Genomic DNA, 8,051 nt, shown 5'->3' with positions numbered 1-8,051 from the left:
TCTGCCTCTGGAAAGGCCCGTCTAAGAGTGCATGAGGCTTTGGGGGAATATCTAGACACAAACCACAACAACTTGCACAAACACTTGATCCGAAGGGAATACATTGGTTTTGCCCACTCCAATGGCCTTACTCTGAATCATTGATTGCCCCCTTCCCACTCCCATACTCTTAAAGCCTCCTTCAGCTCATTCAGTTCCTAGAGTGACCAGGATTGTCTCCTAGTGACAGCAGGAGAGGTTTGTAAGACAACAACTAAGACCAAAACTACCAGCAAGAGGAAGAGTCACCTTACTTCCCTGAGGGTGAAAAACAATAGGAGGCAGATGACAGGCTGCAAGCCTGCCTGCCCAGGTCCTGTCCCTGGGGTGGCAGCATGAGGCTTCCTTTTTCTGACAGTGAATAGCCTCTGCTGACACTGGAGAGAATTCGTGCACACAGCCTAATAGAAAAACAATTTAGTTAGTTAGTTAGTTTTTAAATTACCCACAGCTACCCTTATTCTGCTCTTCATGGTACATGGAGACTCCATCTCTATTTCTAGCTCACAAAGCAGGGATGCTGATGAGCAGTGGGGTTTCTGCAGCTGAGTGCTGATAGGATGGAAGTGTTGCCACCCCACAGAGGTGCTAGGGACAGGCAGCTTAGCTGCACATGGGCAGCACATGGCAGGTGGGCGGGAGGATGTCTGGCTGGTTCAGGGGGAGGAGAGGGGGATGGAAATGGTGCTGAAGCAGCATTTGCAAGCGCTAAGCTGAAGATATCGTGGCTCTGTGTGCCTCCAACACCACCATACCTTCAGAGCTCTAGGCTTACAGGACAACAAAGAAAGAAGGAAAAAGAACTCTAGCAGTATCATCAGCCTAGCTCTGTGGCTGCTTCTCTTGCTTCCAGTCTGAAATAACCACTGCAGGGGCCAACATGTTCTCGGCCTTGACCAAGATTGTGGCTGAGACAATGAATAATCTTAAGCAAAGCAGTCACTTCTTAAGGAAAGCTGTCAAAACACCATGGGGAGATGGGGGAAGAGAGTAGGTGACTTCCACAATAATGCTCCATAGGTTTTGAAATGAGGTGAGTTTAAATTCAATTCCTTTTTATTATCAGCAGTGTGACCTGAGGCAACAGCTTAATCTCTCTGTACCTCACTTCCTTCATCTGTAAAGTGGGGTTTATCTTAGAGGTAGTGTAACTGAAATTTTTAGTTTGGGGGGACTTGGAGGGCTGCCTCTCGGTGGTCATTGCTCTGTCCATGGTTCTGGACATCAGCTTCTTTTGGGCTGGTGGGTCATTTGAAAGCCCAGGACACTGCTGACTCTTGTTCTTGACTCTCTTATGAGAGTATCTGTTGCTTCTCTTTATTTTGATATTTCGTGTTAATGAAAATCTTGCAATTTTATATACTCGAAGAACAAATAGCAATACAACTTAGATTATATGACACCAAAATCCATGCTGCCTTGTTTCCAACAGTTTGAAATGTTTTTGCCTTCTAGTGTATGTAATGTGAGACACTGCTCCTGACAAAGCAATAGTAATACACACATCAGTGAATTTTATAATAATTAAGCATGTAAATTCTTAGCTCCATGGATAACATATATAAGCGTAAGGAAAGAACATGGTTATTGTGGCAGCTATGTGTTTACAAACACTACACTTGGATAAAAAAAAATGCCCAATTACTTTATAAATAAAATAAAATTACATATATTGGGTAATTTATAAAGAATCAATTTTTTCAGTTCATGATTCTGAATGCTGGGAGGTCCACGGTAAAAGGCTTGCATCTGATGAAGGTCTTGCTGCTGAGCCTCCGCAGGGTCCCGAGGTGGCACAGATCAATGCACAGTGAGAGCAGCACACACAAGAGATAGAGTCAGACTGGGTTTTCTAACAGACTGCCTATCGAGAGGACCCATTAACCCATGAATCCATGAGTGGATTCATCTAAGAGAGCCAAGCCCTCAGGATTTCATCACCTTTTAAAGGTCTCACATCTTAATACCTCACAAATGGGGGTTAAATTTCAACATAAGTTTTGACAAAGACGATCAGGCCATAGGAATATTTTTCCTTGAGCCTCCACTTTCAATACCTTATTTATTAATGAGGCTAGAATACTCCCCACAGTTCATGAGAAGGCCTCATGGACCTTACATGGAGCAAAACTTGACAGGAGGCCTCCTGGCCTTCAGTCCACACTAGTCACCTGCTGATGTGCTCAGCGTCCAAGCACTCAGGGGGTTGCTTCTCTGCTATGTCCATTCTTTTCTCTGTGTGCTAGTTAATCTTACTTATCGGCCTCAATCAACAGATTCCTGGAGAGGTGATTGGACCATAGGGGTACACCATAGTTGTCAGTGGATCAATCTACTGCTGTTTGTAGCCAAATATGCTGCTGTGGGCCGGGCCCAGTTGGAGGGTGTGCCTTCAGAGGGTATATCTCTTACAGGCACTTTCCCCCGGTGCTCTGCTTCCTGGCTTCCATAAAGAATACAGCTTTGTTCCACCATGATGTTCCTGTCCTGGAGCCAACCAACCATGTACTGAAACCTCTGATCTGAAACCTCTTCTCCTTGAAGTTGTGGATGTCAGGAGTTTTGTCCTGGCATTATGAAACTGACCAGTACACTGAGGTTCACAGTGTTTGTAGTGGCCAGAAATCCCAGCTCCCGCTACACAGCACCCTCTGTGTTGATCCTGACCCTCTGATTTACCACTGAGCTACTTTCTGTGATTAAAACACCTGAAAGTAAGCAGGGAAGCTGCTACTTGGGGACCCATGAATCTCCTGAAGCCCAGCCACTGTTCTTTTCCCAGACTCAGGGACCATTTCCTTTTCCTGGAAGGGATGAGGTGGAGACAGTTTCAATCCCTACTGCTCCAAACACAAACAATCTCCTTGTTTTGGGCCTTTTCTCTATTAGTTCACCTTTACATGTCATTATTATTATTATTATTTTGACCAGGGACATGTCATATTATCACAGAATTTAGGACCCCTTTTGTCATCTTTATCTTTAGAATCATGAATTCTCTCAAAGTTTCATTCTATCTGATACCAAATAAAGATTTAAACCCATAGGACAAAAATTAGCTCAGGTCCATTAAGAACTAGAGCTTTAACTTCCAATCCACTGTATTAATTTTATTAGCATACCACTTTCTTCAAGACGGCATAAAGCTTAACTTTACCACCAGTCTCTGTGAAATAGTCCCTACTTACCCTTCTCTGCTAGGGAACTTTGCTAAACTCATCCATGAACTATTTCACCTGACTGCAATGTGAACTGGGAGAGAAAATGAATATGTGGAAGTTTGATCCCCTCAAAAAGGGAAGTATGTTTTTTTTCTTCAGAATGAAGGTAGCAATACACCAGTATGGCCTATATGTAAATCATCTGAATTTCTCAGCCATGATTTGAGTCTTCTGTTTTCTTACTCAGCAGGCATTTGCTGAAAACTGACATTGTAGTTTCTGGCTGAAGTCACAGCTCTGCAAATTATTTCCAACATGTATGCAGTCTTTTAAAAAAGGTGTCAAGCAAGGGTCACCATGATGAGCATTTGTCTGAGTTTCTATAGCTAATGGACATTTTTGTTTTCTTTGAAGAGGTAAAAGAACAAAGGGAGATGAAGATTGTGATCCACAGCCCAGAGAGATTCTGCTATTGGCTATTTCCATAGATGTCTGTGAATTTTTTCTATCCATGCAGGAGATGACTAATAAAATCATACAAATATATCAGTGAGCCCTCTATAAGTTTTGGCTATTATTAAATGTCTCCTGAAAGCCATCAGTGTTAATGAATTCAAGAGGTAGATACAGTCCTTATTGGCAACCTAAATAAATAAGGATGCCCAAAGGGAGAAGGGTGGGAATTACCCATGTAGACATGATCAGCTCCAGGGAGAAAAGTCAAAGCATATTTTTCTGTCACAAACTTTCTGAAGCTTTGGTTAATTTGTGAAACTGGGTTTGGTGTTTCTATAGAAAGGTAGGGAGTTTTTTTACTAAAGACAATAAATATGCAAGTGGGAGTCCTTCACTCATTCCAAATGCTTCAGAACGTCTGGTTAAAATATGCCCAAAATGTTAAAAGTATATTTTACTAAGCATGGGATCAAGAAAAGGAAATGGTCAAGCTGTAAAAGGAAAGGACACACTCAGAGGTGAATAAAAGTAGTGCTGTGCGTAAAGTTAAGATCTAAATACACACTATGTATAATATGACCTGTTATAGTTTAGATCTAGGAGTCACCCAAATCCTCATTCTCTCAGAAGTGGGACCTTTGAATGATGATTGGATTATGGGGACATTATAGCTGACCTGCTGTTGGGAGGTGAGAGCTGGTTGGAAGAGGAGGGTCACTATGGGTGAGACCTAGAAGATTGTATCTCCTTCCTGGCTCCTCTTTGACTCTCTGCTTTCTGTCTGACATGATGAGCAGCTCTCCTCTGCCATGCCCCTCTCCCATGCTGTCTTGCATTGGAGCCATTGGGCTCTGGACTGAAACATGGCCCAAAATAAACCTCTCCTCACTTAAGTGGTAGGTATCTTGTATTTTGTCTCGGTAATGAAGGAACTGACTCAAGCAGAGTGTGTGTGTGTGTGTGTGTGTGTGTGTGTGTGTATAATATATATATATTTCCCCTCAGGGGAAATTTCCAAGCTCCAAAAGCCAAAGGAAAACTCAGAGTCAAAGGGAAAAAATAGTTGTGCTGTGAATAAGGTAGATTTAAATTCATATTATCAGTGAACTAACTCAGGGTATGATTTCAGTTTTTTTTAAAAAAGCTTGTGCAACTTTGATGCAAAAAGTTGGACCATTGTATCTGTGGGCTCTACATCCTTGGATTCGATCAATTGAGGACTGAAAATATTTGAAAAAGAAGTTAATGTAGTTGATGATGTGTGCTACGTGGTAAGTCTGTGATGGCCGTGTCTGTATTAAATGTGTACAAGCTTTTTTCTTGTCATTATTTCCTGAATAATATTATAACTATTTACACAGCCTTTGCATTGTATTAGGTATTATAAGTAATCTAGAGATAATTTAAAGTAGAAGAGCAGATGTGCATAGATTATATGCAAATACTATGCTAATTTTATATAAAGGACTGGAGCATCTACAACTTTATATATGCAGGGGTCTTTGAACCAATCCCTTGTGTTTACTGAAGAATAATCGTATATATGTTCATCAAAATATGGTTTAAAAAGATCTCAATGTGAAAACAAAATCATGTTGGATAAGAAGACCCAATATTAAGGAGATCAATTTACCTTAAGTTTATCTACAATTTTAATAAAATTTCAGTGGGAATATTTTATGGATCTTCTGCAAAAAAGAATCTCAGCTACTTGTAAAATGTATTTGGAATGGCAAAGATGGCAGAAAGAGTAGAGATAATCATGAAGGAGGAGAGAGTAGAATTGCCCTGATATCAAGAACTTACTGTAAAACTCTAGTAATTAAGATACGTGGGAAGGAGGACAACAATCCAACAGGAGGATAAACAGAGAACAACAGAGTGGAAGCAAGATTAAAAATAAACTCACTGAATGAGAACTTTGATTTATAAGAGCAAGTATTGCAAATTAGTAAGAAAAGGAATGACATACTGGCAAATTGGGTCCCTACCTCACACCACACACAAAAATCAATTCTAAGTAGATAAAAAATTTACATGCTAAACATGGCAAAACTTTAAAATTATATAAAAACAAATATTTTTACAATAATCAAGGAAAATATTCAAAAATCACAGATGTTTTAAATGACATAAAATATTAATACATTTAAATTCATGAAATTTAAAACTTCATTCACTATAGATGTCATTAAGAGAGCAGAAAACAAAGAATATGTCTGAAGCCAACATCAATAAAAAAGAATTATATTTCAAGTATATAAACAATGTCTTTGAATTAATAAGAGAAAAACAACAAAAAATTTTAATAGGCCTGAAAGACATGAATTTCCTTTCATGGGTGGAAATAAAAATGGCTGAAAAACAGATACACATGGCCTTTTGATGGAATCAAGAGGGGCAGTAAATAGGACATATGAAGCTGCAGCCAGGTTTGTATGAGTGCATTCTTTGATGTTCACACAACATTGTCTCACAGTGCATTTCTTGGAATGTGTTCCTAATGGTTAAGTGACATATAACTGCTTTAGTGGTTTATCCTCACAGTCATCTTATAAAGTGAATATTATTACTGTCATAATTAAAACTGAGGAGCACAGAATTAAGGTATTTGCTTAGATGACCTTAGAATTAAGGTCATCTACTGGTAGGAGGTAGATTTGGGATTCGAACATAAGCAATCTGCTTTCAGAGTTCACATTCACAGTCGTTATGCTATAATGCATCTTGCTACACACACAGCCTACAAACTGAAGTCTTAATGAAATAACAGAGAGTTTTTCTTTGAAAAAAAGTTAATCGCTTCTCAGCCTTTTGGCTAAGATCAAGTGAGAAAATAAGTTAAGACTCACTCCTGTATACAAATGAAAATAAACTGAAAGGAGAATGAACTTGTAAAATGGATGCATAATTATTATTGATTTTATTTATTTCCTACCTCCTTTGCAAAATATATAGAATGCAGCTTCCAAAAATGTCATAGACAGTAAGTGAATAAAATATGAGTAAAAAAAAATTTAAGTAGTTGCAAAGAAAGTCGATAAACAAATGTAACAACAGCAAAATTCAAATTTGCTGTAGTTTGTGGCATCTGAAAATGAAGCCCAAATTTGAGCTTCCAGGCAGCCAAGACAAAGGAAGAAATGCAAGTTAATTTCAAAACTATCATTATAAATAAGGAGGGTGGATTAGTTGGCTTTGCACTACTACAACAAAATACCTGTGACAGCTAAGTTATGGAGAGATTTATTTATCTTAATTTTGGAGCTCAAAGTCCAAAATCTGATGTGATTGGTTTGGCTTCCAGTGAGGGCTGTGGATGGTGTCACATCCTGTGTTACTTGAGGAACAGGAGTGGGGAGAGTGTGAGGGCCAGGCTCGCTCTTTTCATAATAGTCCTTTCACGAGAACTCAAGGACTTTCTGTGAACTAGCTCATTCCCTCGGTTAAGTAAAGACTTCTCAGTAGGCTCTGGTCTTCCACAGATTCCCCCACCTCCCATCCGCACACCGAGGGCCAAGACTTGAATCACAGTAAACCCATGGGGGACACTCATACCACAACCAAAACATAGCAGAGAGAGGTGATTGAATGTTATGTGATATACAAGTTAAGTGCGTGATAGAGACAGAAGAGTAGGCAGAATATCATGCAATTATATTTTGAGTCGCTGTGATTTTGGAGAAAGTTACCACTTGCATCAATTAGTGAAGTAAATTTGGAAAGTCTCATAGTGTCTACATCTGCCTTGAAGACATTTGGCTTCCTTCTTAGGCTCATAACATTAAAAATCACAATGCAGAGCACTTTCATAAATCACTAGAGCCATCCTTAAGATGAATGGAGTTAATATGAGATAAAAAGCAAAGCAACCAACAAAAGTCCAGGGAGACTGGAACCCAGACTTGGAAAAGTGAAATGTGAATTGTGAACGTGTTTCCACAGTGCTTGTTGGGCAACCTCCCTTCCTCTACTATGTGGAGGAATTGGTTGGGCAGATTTTGCAAGGCTGTTGTGTTCATAAGTTGGGACGGAGGCCAGCTGCAGACTAGCAGCCAAGAGTGTCAGACGTCTGAGCTGAGAATAGAGCCTTCGGGGTGCTCCCGGGATCTTGGGTGCTTCTGGAAAATAGCAGCCACCAAGATATTTAAAAGAATAGAAGGCAGCCAATGTGCTCAGCTGTTAATGGGCTTGTTAATCAGGTCTCCTTGACCTGATATCCAGGACTCTTGGGCCCTCGCTTTTTTGATGAATTGGTATGGTCCTAAGCTCAAGAAGACTTGGAAATCAATGGAAACTCAGATAATTATTTGATGTTACCAAGTTGATAACTAGTGGGTTCCGGATGGAGCTGAGTCCACTTTCAGCACGAGTTGTCATACTCTCCCCAAAGGC

The 8,051-nt window shown here is 39.9% G+C and overlaps 1 long non-coding RNA gene across 1 annotated transcript in view; it reads left to right on the top strand.

Moving 5' to 3' along the window:
- Positions 1 to 6,387, top strand: part of LOC106148608 — a 26,095-nt gene extending 19,708 nt beyond the window's left edge. Inside the window, exons 4-5 of the long non-coding RNA XR_001234245.1 lie at positions 3,448 to 4,927; positions 5,969 to 6,387. This is a non-coding gene — a long non-coding RNA (uncharacterized LOC106148608). The remainder of the gene's footprint in view (positions 1 to 3,447; positions 4,928 to 5,968) is intronic.
- The last annotated feature ends 1,664 nt before the right edge of the window (positions 6,388 to 8,051 follow it).

The sequence above is a fragment of the Chinchilla lanigera genome, unplaced genomic scaffold (genome assembly GCF_000276665.1).
Source record: "Chinchilla lanigera isolate Chin_1 unplaced genomic scaffold, ChiLan1.0 scaffold00023, whole genome shotgun sequence".
NCBI lineage: Eukaryota > Metazoa > Chordata > Mammalia > Rodentia > Chinchillidae > Chinchilla > Chinchilla lanigera.
The sequence above is the reverse complement of the archived record's forward strand: the minus strand, read 5'-3'. Positions and strand labels throughout refer to the sequence as shown.